Source organism: Siphateles boraxobius, unplaced genomic scaffold (genome assembly GCF_051911475.1).
Source record: "Siphateles boraxobius isolate OS27281-9 unplaced genomic scaffold, OSU_SipBor_1 5, whole genome shotgun sequence".
Classification (NCBI taxonomy): domain Eukaryota; kingdom Metazoa; phylum Chordata; class Actinopteri; order Cypriniformes; family Leuciscidae; genus Siphateles; species Siphateles boraxobius.
In genome coordinates this window covers 4,647,155-4,665,959 of record NW_027509141.1, presented here as the reverse complement: position 1 = coordinate 4,665,959, position 18,805 = coordinate 4,647,155, and the positions used below count along the sequence as shown (strand labels likewise).

The 18,805-nt window shown below is 43.2% G+C and overlaps 1 pseudogene; it reads right to left on the bottom strand.

Annotated features, from left to right (window-relative positions):
* Positions 1 to 2,382: 2,382 nt before the first annotated feature.
* On the bottom strand, positions 2,383 to 3,289 carry LOC143712046 (erythroblast NAD(P)(+)--arginine ADP-ribosyltransferase-like; annotated as a pseudogene).
* Between the last annotated feature and the right edge of the window lie 15,516 nt (positions 3,290 to 18,805).

The window sequence follows — 18,805 nt, the reverse complement described above, 5'->3', positions numbered from 1 at the left end:
GCTTTTAAATGTGTATGATTGCATTTTTAATGCGTTTTTGCGTTTTTATTCTGTCTCCTAAAGTTGCCTACATATTAAAATAGCCTTAAAATTGTAGACTGATAGCTCAAGACAACACAAGAACTTGGGAGATGCATGCTTTGAATGTTGCTTTACACTCAACTGAAAATGTTTTTAATACACAACCCTCGTACTTTATCAAAGGTTACCATAAATGTTAAGCTTCAGTTGCATTAACAGTTGTTTTCTCTAGCAATGCTTTAGAACGTTGGTCAAATTAAGTGATGATAAGGACTAGCCATTAATCATTAAACTGAGGCCTACATCTTATTGCCATGAGTTAGAACAACACAAACAGGTAAAGTTTGCAATGACGTTTATTTGCACTCAGGAACAGACACGGCAGGGAAGTTGAAGAGTTGGTGAGATAATTGTATGAATGAACGGATGATATGGGTTTGACAAAGTCTCTTATCGGTTACAGGAAGTTTGATGAGGTCCAGGTTGAAGAAAGCAGACAGGTAGAAGACTGCAGATCCGGATGGCAGAGCGAGAAGGTCGGTGATGCAGGGAAGTACTCGAAGCAGGTGTTTAGGCTTGGTATGAGAGAGTCAGTAAGTCAATGGTGAATCGACGAGACCTGACACTGAGTGAGGGAACTGGTGGTGTTTTAAAGCAGAGAGTGCAGTGACTGAAGATTGGCGACAGGTGAAGGTGATTAGAACTCATGAGATGCGGAACGAGTGGGCGGAGCGTAGAGGTCTGACGCTGACGCTGCTGTATCCGTAACACATCAGTTTAGTAATGTTATCATTCTTCAAGTAATTTCTTACCGAAGTTAATTTTTCATCTCAGACAAATCTAATATTATATTATTTTATATATTGAATCTTATAGCTGTTATTTAACAGTTGAGATACAGTAGTCCTTTTATGCTGATATAACAGAATACACTAACCGGGTTCAAATCCCAGTTGTGCTGGTGGGGCATGTTGTCACAATGTGTTACAATGTGCCCCTATTAGAACTATGATATTCTATTCTATACTTTTATGAATTTTTTTGAGAAACCATGAAATAAAGGTGAATAAAGACTGAGAGTCAATGTTCAGAAATTGTTAATTATTATTATGTTTTGAACTTTGCTGTATAGTTTTGCAGTGTGTTTGATGTCAAACTCAAAATTTGTTTATTTTTAATGTTTAAAAATGCCATTATTTTATTTGAAAAAGTTAATAATTGTATTTTATTTACAATATTTTAGTTCATCTTGTATATATTGTTTTATTAGATCAGATAACATTTGAATCTGTAATATGGTCCTATTAACAGTACAATGTACTATGGAGCATATTGTCATATTTCACTTCCATTCTTTCAGGGTATATCAAGAAAAAAGTATATTAATGAAACAAAACCACATAACTGTACTAAGCATGTGGGAAATTAATGTGGAAAAAAAATAAATTCTCTGAAACTGAGAAAGTCAAAAGCTGTTGTGCCCCACTCTCCTCTACGTTTCTCCATAAACTCTATCAACCGTTTAATTTTGAAAGTGTCATTAGGTGTACTATAATCTAATACCTCACATCCCCTTACTCTTTGCTGTTAAAAATTACCTCTTTTTTAAATAAATGTGGCTTTATTTCCTCCATATAAAGTCATAAAGTATAATTAATCACCTTAAGAGGCACATCTTATGATAAAGATGTATATACAGATTTTTGACGATAATTGATATATCCCTCATTAACCACAAATTACATTTCTTTTTTGTTTTCTCAATAACGTTATCCTCATAGCATAATTGCCTAAGTCCTATTTCAATGTTTTTATGCTAGGCAATTATGCTATGAGGCTAACGATAAGCTAAAATTAATTTCTCCATCTTGCCTCTGAAACTTCTCTAACATGATGCAGTGATAGATCATGTGGGCTCCACAGACTTCAGTCCTATTGGTTGTCGCTCCTGAAAGTCACTCCTCATTTACTTAAAGGTGAACATTTCTCAAATTTGTTACATCACATTATCTAGTGCAACATTTTCAATATCTATTTATGCTGGAAAAATCACTACAATCATAAAATGTTTTGTTTATCAAAGAGAATTATGAAAGGGGAAAAGATGCTTTGAGAGATTTATTGGTTGACAGAAGTTGAATCTGAGAAAGAAAGAAAAAAAACTAAGCACTCCATTTTTCTGAAGTTTACATTTTGAAGCTAATCATACAATCAGACAAATGCTACGATTTAAAGAAACAAGAATCAATAACAGCAAAAAACATGCCTTAACTACAGGTTAACTAAACACATGACAAAAAAAATATATATATATATAAAAAAATGTGTACAGCATTAAAGAAAGCTACTGTACAGTTCAGGTCACTTATTTTTCCAGATCTTCTCAAAGTGAACACCAGAGATGTTTTTCATGTTGTTGGTCTTGGTTGGTTTATTGAATAGAGCACAGTTCAGGTCACTTCTTATTCCAGTGCTGTTCAACACAAACACTGTCTCACACCAGAGATCTGGCTGATCAGTTCTTGTCTTGACCTCAGTGACATTAAACTTCTCAAATGGAGGAATCAGCACCTCTTCCTCACCAGGATACTTAGAATGTTTTGTCACATTAGCACCTTCACACGTGCGGATTACAAAACAAGTTCTCGTTCCAAATTGTTTTGCTTTGTTTTGATTAAGAGAGGATGATGCAAATGAGCCAAAACGAATGTCTGTAAAAACACGCCCATTAAAGTCGGCATATGAACCACGAAAAGTATCAAAGCACCTGTTTTGTTTTTTCTTCAGAATATGTATTGCTTCTGTTAACAGAAAGTGAAGAGAATACCATTTGTATGTCATACCTATGAAGTTTTGTTTGCCATTACGAGTGTCTTTATTGAATCTACCACATACTTCATCACCAGTGTACACATATATGGCAACTTTATGTTTTCATTTTAGTTTGCTGAAAATGTTCGGTTTGGTAACATTTTCAGCTTCTTTCTAAGCATTTTTAAAATTGTGTGTGTTTTTAAATTCCTCCTTCAGATATTTTGTCTCCACCAGATGTGACATGCTCTTTCTACAGCCGTAATACTGGTCATCAACAGAGTTTTTTGCCTTATCCAATGATATGCTGTCTTCAAAAGCAGCTCTGCGATCCTGCAGCAACAGGAATAATAATGATCACATCATCAGTATTAATGTCTGTAATCTTCATACTGGAACACAAGCTTACCTGTCTAAGAGCAGCTAAAATAAGAAGAGCTTCAATGATCAGGAGCATCTTGATTTAGTTAAATCCCTCAGATGCTAGTAGATGTAGTGAAGAACAGATTCTGAAAGATCCAGAAACAACATACTACATCTATAATTCAAAATATAATGGAAAGGAATATGTACATACACTTGTACTGTTAAAATTGTGCTCATCAACTTGTTACATAATGGGCTTCAAGTTAAAATCAATATGGTACTTTCATACAAATAGAAGAAGTTGTAATCATATATAATCACTTAAGCTTGTGATGTTCACAGATGGAAGTGTTATATTGACCTTGTACCTTAAGCACAAACTTACCTTAGAATACTGTTGTCTCTTTTTGTCAAAGGAGAGGAGAAGATCAGAAAAGTAATTCGCTCACAGCCGGACGACAACGACTCTTCAAACTAAGAGAGGAAGAAGATGCCTTTATGTGCTGCACCAGGGTCATTTAAATAGGTCATCTGTTTATTACTTGTGAAGATCTGGTCAATGTGGTTTCACACTACAAACCCGTGTCTGTTTGAGATGGAGGCCATTTTTCCCACCTAATTTCCTCAGATCGTGTAATAATGTTAGTAATATTAGTAATGGTTAATGATGATGGTTAAAAAAAAACAGTACTTTTTCAGTTCGGCTTTTTTCAAGAAGCATTTCCAAACCTTTCTGCTATTTTATAATCAATCAAAGAGATACAAATCAGCTCAAACAAACCTGTTTGTTTTTCCTGATTCAAATTTTCAGATTTGTGATACCAAAAGGTTAATCTTCTACATTTACATTTACATTTAGCAGACGCTTTTATCCAAAGCGACTTACAAATGAGAACAATAGAAGCAGTTAAACTAACAGTAGGACAAAATACGTAAGTGCAATGTCCCCTCTCAGTTTAATCAAACACATTCCAAACATATTTGAATGCTCGTCCCCGCAAGCCTCAGGAGCCTCTCCAAGTTTATGCAGCTGAGCTCACCACTCTAGTGACGGAAGCTTTTGGATGACCATCACCATCGTCGTCAGGACTGCCGCTACCCATCACAGCACCTACAGAGAGAACAACGACAACAACCTTATGAGTTGTTGTTATCTACAGCTCCTCGCATCACCGCCGCTCTTCTAACGATCACACTACATCTTATGAAGACCCCCGTCATCAGAGCCGTCGCAGCTATTCTCCCCCTCCCCTGTGTTGTGAGTCACACACCCCATATCATTCACATCCCGATCAACATAGCTCCCATAGACACAATTATACACACCTTAGACCAGACCGCTCCCCCTCGAGAGAACGCCGACCCCATGTGGTCTATGATGACAGACCACATGCCCCTCGCTCGTCCTCACCAAACTCACATTACAGGCATTCTACTTATAGCACCCACCGCTCACCATCACCAACTCAGCATTACAAACAGCCACCACACTATCACACGTCTGCTACCCGTCATGTACATTTCTCTCCGGTCAAAAGAGATATTGCCCCTCCTTCGCCACATCAGGGAAACGAGTAGAAGCTGTCATTGGGGACCAAATGACAGCTCCAGCACACTCGATGGTCCACTCTGATGATATGCACTATACATCCACCCCACCTACACCATTTATTAAAGTTACGCTGGCTGGCACCGAAATCTACGCTCTAGTCGATACTGGTTCGGGTTTATCCCTTATTACCGACCCATATCGCACATCTCCGGCGACACAGAATATTCTACAAGAAGAGGTGTCTAGGCTTTTGGAGCGTGACATCATTGAGGAGTCACAGAGCCCATGGTCAGCCCTGGTTGTACTCGTTCGAAAGAAAGACGGGACATACCGGTTCTGTGTGGATTACAGACGACTCAATGCAGTCACAATCAAGACTTACACCCTCTTCCTCAGGTCGACAACACTCTTGATAGGCTGTCTGGGGCACAAATTTTCAGCACGATTGATTTGACTGCGGGTTATTGGCAAATACCCCTTAACCCGGCAGACAAAAAACAAAACTGTATTTTCGACGGGAGCAGGGCTTTATCAATTCCGTATGATTCCCATGGGTATGTCAAATATGATCAAGCCTAGCTTCCAGCGTTTAATGGAGTTGGTGCTCCGTGGTCTTCATTGGAACATTTGCTTGATCTATTTAGACGACATAATCGTTTACAGCGCAGATTTCGCACAACATCTGAAACACTTGCACGATGTCTTTGGACGCTTCCGTTTGGCCGGACTTAAACTCAAGCCGTCTAAATGCCATCTGGCGTGCACTTCAGTTACGTTTTTGGGCCATCGTGTCTCCAGCGCCGGAGTTGAGCCCGACCCATCAAACATTGAGAAAGTTAAGACGTGTCCAATTCCAACGTCCGCCACGCAGATCAGGGCTTTCTTAGGCGTATGTTCCTATTACCGAAGGTTTATAAAAAACTTCGCTCATAGAGCAGAGCCCTTACACTGGTTAACACACAAGGCGGTTGCGTTCACTTGGTCAGTTCAGGCGGATGAATCGTTTCGCGTCTTAAAAGAAGCATTGACTTCGCCGCCTATTATGGCGTTTCCGAACCTTGCGATACCCTTCCTACTTTACACAGACGCGTCCTTGTATTCAGACGGCTCTGTCCTCTCACAACACGTGGATGGTAAGGAGCATGTTTTTGCATATGCCAGCCATGTGCTGTCTGCATCAGAAAGGAAATGGTCCACTTTCGATCGAGAACGATTCGCCATTGTGTGGTCAGTGCGCCATTTCCGCCACTACCTTGCGTGCCACCCATTTACTATCATCACGGACCACAAGCCGTTGGTCGTACTAAAAAAGCTCCCTTTGGACCATGATCCAATGGGTAGACGCGCGCGTTGGGGAGTCGAATTAGACCTTTATCATTGGTGCGTGTGCCACCGCGAAGGTGCTAAACACTTGAACGCAGACGCTCTGTCTCGACGGCGACAGGGTGAGGTTGTTCAACAACATAATGGCAACGACCGTGAGTCCACCAAGTTTTCGGTCGCCACACAGACCAGATTGTTCGAGCCTAAGTCAAACCCTGCGTCGACACCTCTGCAAACACCAAAAATGGATGTTAATTCTCTCGTAGTCACGCCTGTTCCACATTATGTCACAGCAAACCTGATTCAAATTCAAGGCGACTGGAAAGTAGCAGAACAACGGTCTGACTCTGACTTGGGCGCTGTCCAATCATGGGTAGAAACGGGTCCTAAGCCCCCTTTGTGGAGGCTCCGGAACGCGTCACATACGTTAGGAAATTGTGGTCACAATTCAGTCGGTTAACTATACATGAAAATGTCTTGTGTAGATTGTTGCGCAAATGTCCTGCGGACGACGACCTCCAAATTATCATTCCGACGTCCTTAGTTCCAGACATACTGACCCATGTGCACGGCGATCCTTCAGTTGGCCACTACGGACATGCTAAAACCCTGAATTGGGCTAGGCGGCTCTTTTATTGGCCCTACATGTCTGCAGACATTTCTAACCATTGTTCTCGATGCGCGGCTTGTCAGTCACGACGTTCGCCTGTGCCCTGACCACCATTTCGTCGATTCTCCTGATCGACCATTTGAAATCGTCGCCGCGGACATAACTGAGCTGCCTCCGTCGACTAAAGGTAACCATTATGTTTTAGTGATGATGGACCTGTACACTAATTTTGTAAATCTGTATCCTTTGAAGGATCAGACAGCTATCTCTGTAGCAGGTTGCATTTTTGATCATTACATACCGCAGCATGGGGTTCCAGATGCCTTGCACTCCGACCAAGGCAGACAATTCGAATCTGACCTCATTCAAAATCTCTATAAGTTATTGGGCATTAAAAAGCTCCGCACATCTCCCTACCATGCCCAATGCGACGGCTCTGTGAAGCACTGCAATCGCACCTTAAAAGATGAGCTTGCCAAATATCTCTTTGAGTCTGGTAGAGAATGGGACGAACACCTCCCACATGTCGCATTAGCTTACAACACCATCAATCATTCCAGTACCGGTGTTACAACCCCGGCTCTAGGGATGCAACATAAAGGACACAAAGACAGAAGTCTGCCAATTAAAACAAAGTTTATTTAATATAAAAAGGAAAAAGGGGACTGTAGAAGCAAAACACAGCTACTACTCTGCCGGCTGCAAGACGAGAGAGAGAGAGAGCGAGCATGCGTCTTAGATTCAAGTAGCTCCCGTCAGGTGACATCAATTAACCGGTTGATTGCAGGTGATCTACCAGGGAAACTGCAATGACATACAGATTAGAACACTCACACATAACACTCCCACCCTTAAAACATTGCTATGGAATAACCTATGGCAAATTCAACAAATACATGAAAAAGCGCAAGCACTTACGACCTTGACAGAGCATCCGCCAAAACATTATCCTTCCCACGAATGTGGCAGACTGCAAGATCATATCCCTGCAAAAACAGGCTCCATCGCATTAAGCGCTGGTTAGTGTTTCTCATGCTGTGGAGGAACACCAAGGGATTATGATCAGTGTACACAATAAGTGAAACACTGGATGAAACATACACAGCAAAATGTTTCAGAGCAAGAATAAGGGCCAAAGCTTCCTTTTCTATAGTAGAATAGTGCTTCTGATGGATATCAAATTTCTTTGAAAAATAGCACACAGGATGCTCAACTCCCACTGAATCATCTTGAAGAAGAACCGCACCCACACCAAAATCACTAGCATCCACAGCTAGCTTAAAAGGTCTATCAAAGTCAGGGGCGGCAAGAATAGGAGAACTGCTCAATGCTTTCAGATTGTCAAAGGCCACCTGACATAACTCAGTCCAAACAAAAGGAACCTTGGGACTAAGCAGGTTAGTTAAAGGTGTAGCAACAGTGGCAAAATTTTTGCAAAAACTCCTATAGTATCCTGCCATACCCAGGAAACGTTTTAGTTCCCGCCGAGATGAGGGTACAGCGAAGTTCACAATGGCCTCTACTTTTGCTCCTACTGGCGACACATGACCATGGCCAACAACTTTGCCTAAATAGGTTACGGTGGCCTGCCCAAACTCACACTTGGAGAGGTTTAGGGTCAAATTCGCAGCCTTTAACCGTTTGAACACATCCCCAAGCTGGGCCAAATGTTGAGACCAGGTAGCACTATAGATAACCAAATCATCAAGGTAAGCCTCACATCCTGCAACTCCTTCCAACACCTTATTCACCAGACGCTGGAAAGTGGCAGGTGCATTTCGCATTCCAAATGCCATAACGTTATAATGGCAGAAGTTATCCGGCGTCACAAAAGCAGAGATCTCACGGGCTCGCTGGCTGAGTGGAACCTGCCAATAGCCTTTTAAAAGATCTAACTTTGAAACAAAGGATGCAGAACCAACTTGGTCAATACAATCATCTAGACGTGGAAGAGGATAGGAGTCAGGCTTAGTGATAGCATTTACCTTACGAAAATCGGTACAAAACCGAAACGAAACATCCTGCTTCTCAACTAGTAAACATGGTGAACTCCAAGCACTAAAAGTCGGTTCAGCTATGTTATGCTTTAACATATAATCTACCTCTTTGCACAAAAGCTGACGTTTAACAGGATTTACCCTATACGGGTGCTGCTAAATAGGGTTAGCTTGGCCTACCTCAATGTCATGCTCTAACACATTGGTACAAGATGGAACATCAGAAAACAAGGCCAAATATTGACCAATTAACTGAATAATATCAGAGCGCTCAGAAAGATTTAGATATGACAAATGAATGTCTAAATCAGCCAGAATTTTAGAATTTGGCAATCTACTCTGAGAAATCTCAGAAACACTTCCTTGTCCCATCTCAGTAGTTGGAACATTCAGTGCAGCCAAGGTCTTGACCTCTGTAGACGCAGTTTGGTTACGGTCAAAGTAAGGCTTAAGTAAATTCACATGGCACTTTCGGGTTTTCCTTTTACGATCTGGAGTCTTAACCAAGTAGTTACACACCCACTTTTCGATCAATAGTATATGGACCACTATATTGAGCCTGCAATGCAGAACCTAGTACTGGTAAGAGCACCAGCACTTGGTCTCCTGAACAAAACACACGATGTTTTACCTTTCGATCATACCAAGTCTTCATCTTCTCTTGAGCTGCTTTCAAATTTTCTTTGGCCAGTTCACAGGCTCCAATAAGCCTAAAGTGGAAATTAGACACATAGTCCAAGAGGTTAGTAGGAGTAGAATACTCAACATCTAACCACTTCTCCTTTACCAATTTCAAAGGCCCCCTCACAGTGTGCCCAAACACAAGTTCAGCTGGACTGAAACCAAGGGACTCCTGAACAACCTCTCGAACTGCGAAGAGGAGTAGTGGAACACCATCATCCCAATCTCTCTCAAACTCTTTGCAATAGGTCTTCAGCATAGTCTTGAGAGTTTGGTGGAATCTCTCAAGTACACCTTGAGACTCTGGATGATACGCAGATGAAATGTTATGCTGAATAGACAACTGCTTTAGCACCTGGGAAAAAAGGCGAGACATAAAATTAGACCCTTGATCAGACTGAACAACTCTTGGTAGTCCAAACACGGTGAAAAACTTAATAAGGGCCTTGGAAATGGCAGGGGCTGTAATCTTGCGTAAAGGAACCGCTTCAGGAAATCTTGTGGCGGCACACATAATTGTGAGAAGGTATTGATTACCTGACTTGGTGCGGGAAAGAGGTCCAACACAATCAATCAAAACATGTTCAAATGTCTCTCCAATGGCAGGAATAGGCTGTAGTGGAGCTACAGGAATAGACTGGTTAGGTTTTCCTACAATCTGACAAACATGACACGATCTACAATACTGAGCCACATCAGACCTCACGCCAGGCCAAAAAAAATGCCTTAGCACACGATCAAGAGTTTTCCTGACCCCCAAGTGGCCAGAGAGACAATGATCATGGGCGAGATACAATATGTCAGATCGATAAACTTCTGGAACCATCACTTGAAACACGCTACTCCAGTCATAGTCACATGATATTTTTGGATCTGTCCACTTTCTCATCAAAACGCCATCACTAACAAAATAGCCAGAAGCAACATTTGATAGTACTTCATCAGACACCAAATCTTCAAACATGGGTGACAAAGTGGGATCTTGTTTTTGCTCAAGTATTAACTTTTCACGAGATGGAAACATCTTTCCACTCCCTGACAAGTTCATGTCACCTTGGACCATGAAAGTATCATAAAGTGGCAACACCGTTTGACTCCTGGAAGATTTGTCTTCAACCTGCCTCTTAGCCGACATGGCACGAGTAGTTGCACAAACAGGAAAAATTTCTGGAAATGCCAATTCAAGTTCATCTGGACAATCTGACTTGAGGATAGTAGAGGTTACTTCAGGGACAGCTAGCACTTTCCTACCAGCTAAATCATTTCCTAGAATAAAGGACACACCATCTATGGGTATCTGAGAACAAAGTGCAACAACCACATCCCCAGAGATTAAATCTGATTGGAGATTAATTCTGTGTAAAGGCATAGACAGAAATCCTCCACCAAAACCTTTAACAATTACCTCTGAATCTTGAGCTGACTTTTCATTGAAGGGCAAGACATCACGTAAAATCACAGATTGAAAAGCTCCTGTATCTCTCCAGATCTTGATAGCTTGCCTATGTTCAGGGTCAGAAGACAGATACACAGAACCATCCATCAGAAATGATGATGAGCCAGCTAAATCCCCTGTCTTGCATAAAACATCAACAACTGAAGATGCCAAAGGAAGGCTTGGCACAGGACTTACAAATGCTACAGTCTTTGCAGACTTCTGTTTTTTACTTAGAACAGGACAATCTGCAATAAGATGGCCTGGTGTCTTACAATAAAAACAAGCTCTTTCTGAAATCAAACCATCATTAGTCATTTTATTGGCAGGTGATGAGGCAAAAGGCACAGACCTTACAAACCAAGACCTATTGTATTTCATCTGGTCCTGAACCTCAGCTTGTTTGTCACCAAAATGTACCTTATGGGTTAAAACAAACTCATCGGCCAAAATTGCAGCTTGTTCTAAGGTCACTGCTTTCTGCTCATTCAAATAAACAGACACTACATCAGGCAGACAGTTTTTAAATTCTTCAAGCAAAATGAGTTGCCTAAGATGTTCCTTACTTTCCACCTTCTGAGACGTACACCACCGATCAAACAGATTCTCCTTCTGTTTTGCAAACTCAACATAAGTGTCGTGAGCAAATTTGGCACAACTTAGAAAACGCTGGCGGTAAGCTTCAGGAACCAGCTCATATGCCTTCAATACAGCTGCTTTAACCTCATCATAATTAGCACTCTTCTCTAGGCTAAGAGCGGAATAAGCTTCTTGAGCTTTACCCACCAAGATACTTTGTAAAAGCAAAGTCCACACAGTTCTAGGCCACTTTGATGTAATTGCCACCCGTTCAAAATGAGAAAAATATCGGTCAATTCTATCGGTCACATCTTTCTCAGAAAAAGGAGGTACTAACTTAATGTGTCTACCAACATCAAATGAAGAACCATCACCTCTTGGAGTTAAAGTAGCAGCTTTAAATTCCAACTCTTTAAGAGACCGTTCGTGTTCAAGATACATTTGTTTCTCTCTTAGTTTCGCATTAACCTCTAGCTGTTTCTCCTGGAAAGCTATCTCTTTGAGCCTAAGCTCAATTGCAGCTTCAGACAAAGGAGCAGTCATGGATTGTGGGGAAAACTGCTTAACTTTTAAGACACCATTGTCAATCAAAACACTTCTAATGATTTCCTTCACACCATCCTTCAGTCGCTTCTCACTACTTGTGATGGGAATATCATAATGAGAGGACAACTGCAAAAGTTGATCCTTTGTAAAAAAACTCAAGTAACTCTTCCGAAGGTTCCTTTAGGAAGTCTTCTAAAGAAGCCATTACTAAACTCAACACTAACTACACTTAATTAGTAACACTAGCTCCTATACAGAAGTTCAGCTGACACAACAGGTCCAATTACACACTGCTACAAAAATGACAAAAGCAGCACACATGCTCTCAAACAAAGCTTTAACCAGAAGTAGAAATAACCCACACACAGAAGATTACTCACCCCAAGCAATCACAAACATCTAAAGGCAATACTGGGCATTAGTCTACACTAAAGTCCACAAAGGAACTTCACACAAACACTGCTAACACACTAAAGTTAGGATCATGGACCAAATAAACACTACAGTACCTCAAAAAAAAGTTTAACTCACCTAACTTAAGGATTCCGCTTTCACTTCCATCAAAATAGTGAGCATGGTTGCTGAGCTCAAACACAATACAAAAACACATGAGATACACCCGGACACCTGCCTAACACTTCTAATTCCTATCTATCTTCTGAGGTGTACCGGGCACGAGGCGACATTAAAAGCAAAAACTCAGCAACTGTGAACCAATCTATCAATGGTCACAGTTCTGAAATGCTTACCCCCGACAGAGAACAAGTCTCCACCCAGAATAACCTCGAAAACAAAAAAGGAAAAATAACAAAAGAGTGAACCGATGGAAGGATTGAGTAATCAACCCAGCTGGAACTCTCACCCTACTTAACCGGGAAAACTCATGCATATATTCAAAAATACTCAAACAACCATACTCACCAAATGATCTCAATCAAAGGGAATAAACAAAAACAGTCCACAAAAAATACTTTTTACCAACCAAATTGGACGAGCCCCCATTAGGTTACAACCCCGGCTCTAGGGATGCAACATAAAGGACACAAAGACAGAAGTCTGCCAATTAAAACAAAGTTTATTTAATATAAAAAGGAAAAAGGGGACTGTAGAAGCAAAACACAGCTACTACTCTGCCGGCTGCAAGACGAGAGAGAGAGAGAGCATGCGTCTTAGATTCAAGTAGCTCCCGTCAGGTGACATCGATTAACCGGTTGATTGCAGGTGATCTACCAGGGAAACTGCAATGACATACAGATTAGAACACTCACACATAACAACCGGGTTCACGGCATTCTTTTTAGCGCATGGACGCGAGGCCCGCGTTCCCTTGGACGTGCTATTTCAGGACGGCACCTCTGTCACTTCAGCCACATCGGGTACACCTGCAGCGTTTGCTAATTCACTACGACACAGATTATCCTCTGCTTATCGGTCAGCAACTGCCTTCCGGGACAAAGCACAAGGACAACAACGACATTACTATGATCGTCATGTGAAGTACACTCCGTACAAGGCGGGTGACTTGGTACTCCTTGATGACCCACCCAACAAGCATAATAAACTACGTCCTCGCTGGGTGGGTCCTTATGAGGTTTTGCATTCAATAGCAGCTCTTGGTAGTCTTACCTCCGTGGATTTTGCTGTTCGGGATACTTCTAAACCACACGCCAAGACCAAAGTCATTCACTATAACCGCATGAAGCCATACATCACTGAGCACTCACAAACACACGCAACCCCCTCAACTCAGTTAACCGCCAAACCAAACACCCTGAACACACTATCAGGTCTCCTTCCACCTCATGTTACGCCAATGGGCCCAGGACCTCCCGCTGGACCCCCCAGGCCACGTTTGCCGCCAGCACACCAACCTTTGCCGCAGTATGGCCCCTTACCTGATGTTGCAAAGGACAATGCTAGAAACATCTGCCCCGCACCTTCCTTGGTACAGCCCCCCCAAATGCCAACTTCGATGGTAGTGTGATGTACCCGCTGGTTCCCCAGTGTCCCCGGTCATGCAGTCCTCCACACCACACGAACGTCCAAGATTGCATCGAATGCCAGCTTACTTGAAATACCGGCTTACTTGTTTTTTTTATTTTTTATTTTTTTATATACCACTGTAAGTTGTTTAACAGAATAAGTTGTTTAACAGTATAACAAGTTAATTGTTCTCAGGGTTATACAGCAGAGAAAAAAAAGTATAATAATGTGTACGTTTCATGACATGCACTGTATCGTTTTCGTATGGGGTTGTGTGTTGACACATAGAAATGAGGACATTTCTTATAGGAAGGGGAGTATTATGTAAGAATTTAAATGGGAAGGTTTAAATAAAGTTACGTGAGATATCGCAAGCTTGAGGGAAAGAAAAAACGTAAAAAGAGAAGGGTCAAGAAAGAGGAAGAGTGGATGGATAGAGAAATGGACAAGGTAGTCGGGTGGAACGATGTCGAGCCACAGTTAAGAAAAATGTTGAAATAAACACTGAGTTCTGAGCACAGAAGTCTTGTCTGACTCCTCTATCAAGTGACCGCGACAGATACAGAAATAGTCAAGAACCCACGCATAATACTCGGTAAGCACGGATTTCTCAAGACCCGCAACACCGAGTATTACATTAGTATTACTGGATCAAGTGCTGCCGAAAAAGATACGTCTTCAGCAGTTTCTTGAAAGTGGCTACTGACTCAGAAGCTCTGGTTGAGTTAGGCAGATCATTCCACCAACAGGGAACAGTCACGGTAAAGGTCAGAGAAAGAGATTTTGTGCCTCTTTGAGATGGTACCACAAGACGACATTCGCTAGCAGAGTGCAAGTTTCTGGATGGCACATAAGTCTGAAGTAATGAGTTTAGGTAAGAGGGAGCTGTGCCAGTGGTTGTTCTGTAGGCAAACGTCAGTGACTTGAATTTAATGCGAGCGGCAACTGGCAACCAACCAGTGCAATTTTGTGAGGAGAGGAGTTACGTGTGCTCTCTTCGGCTCATTAAAGACCACTCTGGCTGCAGCATTCTGGATCAATTGTAGAGGTTTGACAGAGCAAGCTGGAAGACCAGCCAGGAGAGCATTACAATAGTCCAGTCTGGATCTAAATTCTAAATTATTTACTAGTCAAATTAATCTTTTTCATTTATCAGATTAGCTAGCAACAATATATTTGACTTCATGTAATGGGATGAACACTTAAGAGACATATCATTTCTCAGGTTTCAGCCAGGCAATTAGTCATTTTGCAAAGCATCTTGACATTAGTAACACCATCCACAAAACCACAAGCTTCACTCTTCTGCACAATGAAAACCTCAAAAACTCCAACATGACAGTTTCTTCAGCATGGATGATTAAGATTAGGGTGAAAAACATCTGGTGACACTTTAAAGGTTTATACTGTAAAGGTAAATATTACACTATTTACACTGATGACTTAAAGCAAAATGTATCGACAGACGTGGAACGCATCTACAAATCAACATGTATTCATCCTCTACATCAGAAATGATGTTGCTTGTAAGGTTGCACAGGGTGTGACATACTGGAACGACACCGGATGCAAATGCAATAAACGCTTTATTGAAGAACAGATAGCAGAACGGTCAGAACAGACACACTGGGGTCGAGACGGCACAACACAGATGGAACAGTGGCGCAGGGACCCAGGTGAGCAGGTGGTGCAGTGCTGGTGATGTCCTCGGTGAAGGTGCTCGGTGATCCCGTGGTGAGTATCCGTGACCGCGTGTGGAAGTCCAGTGAAGGTAATCCAGAACACGAAACGATAACAATCCAACCGGGAACGACAGCACGACGAACAGGAATCCACTCAGCAACGACACGAAGAACAGGAACACACCGGAGACGAACAATGATCTGACAACATGAGACACCAGTTACTGAACATATAAAGCCACTTACAAAGTGAAACCAGCTGGCGCTGCTGATCAGAAGTGATCAGTGACCACGCCCACACTAAACACACACACACACGGCACACAAGACGAGAGAGAGAAAGTGAATTGATCAAACGTGACAGTACCCCCTCCCCTAGGGACGCCTCCTGGCGAGTGATCCAGGATGTCTCTAGCAGGTACCCAACTTCTCTCCTCCGGACCGTAACCTTCCCAGTCCACCAGGTATTGAAATCCGCGTCCCCTCCTTCTCGAGTCCAGAATACGATTTACCGAATACGTTGGTTCCCCGTCTACGAGACGCGGCGGTGGGGGAACCGGGACTGGCGGATTAATACGTGCGTAAAACACAGGTTTTATTTTGGAAACATGGAAGGCGGGATGAATTCTCCTGTACGCCGGAGGAAGTTTGAGGCGGACTGTCACCGGACTAATGATCTTGGTGACAGGGAACGGACCAATGAATTTGGGGGCAAGTTTATTAGACACGGATCGGAGAGGAATATTCTTAGTTGAAAGCCACACTTTTTGACCTACGACGTATACGGGGGGCTTTGACCTGTGGCGATCGGCCTTGGCCTTGGTGCGCTTCCCCGCCTGGAGGAGAGTCTCACGGGCTCTATTCCAGGTGTGGTGACACCTCTGGACATACGCATGAGCGGAGGGGACCGCGACCTCGGACTCCATACTGGTAAAAACTGGTGGCTGGTAACCTAAACTACATTCAAACAGCGAGAGGTCCGTGGATGACACTGGCAACGAATTGTGGGCGTACTCCACTATCGAGAGTTGTTGGCTCCAGGAGGAAGGATTCTTGGACACCAAACATCGCAACACTCTCTCCAAGTCTTGGTTGGCTCTCTCGGTTTGTCCATTGCTCTGGGGATGAAACCCCGAAGATAGACTGACAGTCGCCCCCAGTAATCTACAGAATTCTTGCCAAAATTTGGACACAAACTGGGGACCCCTGTCAGAGACCACGTCTATCGGGAGGCCATGAAGTCGAAAGACGTGATCTATGACTGTTACCGCTGTCTCCTTGGCTGAGGGTAATTTGGGCAAGGGAATGAATTGAGCCGCCTTCGAGAACCGGTCCACGACAGTCAAAACGACTGTCTTGCCCTGGGAGGGCGGGAGGGCGGTAACAAAATCTAGAGCGATGTGGGACCAGGGTCTCGAAGGGACTGACAATGGTTGGAGTAACCCATCTGGAGGTCGATTGGAAGTCTTACCAGTGGCGCAAACCGAGCAAGCCAATACAAAATTGCGGATGTCACGAGCCATCATGGGCCACCAGAATCGTTGTCTTACCAAAAAACTGGTGCGGTTAACTCCTGGATGACACGCTATGCTGGAAGAATGTCCCCACTGAATAACTTCGGACCGATTCCCCTCTGGTACGAATAAACGGTTCGGTGGGCACTCGGGCGGAGGCGTTACCCCTTCTAAGGCCGACATGACCCTCGATTCGATCTCCCACCTGAGAGCGGAGACAACAATAGTCTCTGGTAAAATACGCTCGGGAGTAGACGGGCGTTCGGTCTGATCAAAAATACGAGATAATGAGTCGGGTTTGATGTTTTTGGAACCCGGGCGGTACGAGAGAGAAAAGTCAAAACGTCCGAAAAACAGTGCCCAGCGAGCCTGCCTAGAGTTGAGTCTTTTAGCAGTTCTAATGTATTCTAGATTCTTGTGATCAGTCCAAACAATAAAAGGTACCCCTGACCCTTCTAACCAGTGACGCCACTCCTCCAGCGCTAACTTGACTGCCAACAACTCTCTGTTACCTATGTCATAGTCGCGTTCGGCAGGAGATAAACGATGGGATAAAAACGCGCAAGGATGCATCTTGTCGTCTGAGGAAGAGCGTTGAGAAAGAACTGCTCCTACCCCCACCTCTGACGCGTCGACCTCCACCACGAACTGACGTGATGGATCAGGGGCGACTAGAATGGGAGCTGAAACGAAGCGGCTCTTGAGTTTGACGAATACGGCCTGGGCTGCATCGGACCACCTGAACGTCGTTCTGGGGGAGGTCAAGGCAGTCAGAGGCGCGGCTAGTTGGCTGTAGTTGCGAATAAAACGCCAATAAAAATTGGTAAACCCCAGAAACCTCAGTAGGGCCTTACGGGAATCTGGACTTGGCCAATCTATCACAGCCTTAACCTTGTCAGGATCCATACGCATTCCCTCAGACGAGACGATGTGACCTAAGAAGGGAACCGACTGTGCATGAAAAACGCATTTCTCCGCCTTGACAAAAAGCCCATTCTCTAGCAACCTCTGAAGCACTCGTCTGACCTGCTGAACATGCTCCTGGAGAGAAGATGAAAAAATCAATATGTCATCCAGGTAAACATATATGAACTGGTCAACCATATCTCTCAGCACGTCATTGACGAGTGCCTGGAAGACCGCTGGGGAGTTGGACAGCCGAACGGCATGACCAAATATTCAAAGTGCCCCCTAGGGGTATTAAACGCGGTCTTCCACTCATCGCCCCTCCTTATGCGGACCAAATGATAAGCGTTACGTAAATCCAATTTTGTGAAGATGGATGCTCCCTGCAACCTCTCGAAAGCTGAAGACATCAACGGCAAAGGGTAAGTGTTCTTTACCGTGATGTTGTTCAACCCCCGGTAATCAATACAAGGTCGCAAAGATCCATCCTTCTTCCCCACAAAAAAGAACCCCGCCCCCGCTGGAGATGAGGAAGGGCGAATGAACATGGATGCTAGAGAATCAGAAATATATTTCTCCATAGCCTCCCTTTCTGGTATAGAAAGTGAATATAACTTGCCCTTAGGCAGAGACTCACCTGGCACTAAATCTATGGCACAGTCGTAAGGACGATGCGGAGGTAGAGAAGCAGCACGAGACTTACTGAACACTTCTCTCAGATCCTGGTACTCCTTGGGCACGTTAGACAAATTCACCTCCTCCTCCTGAAACACAGAAACAGGTACAGACTAACACGCAG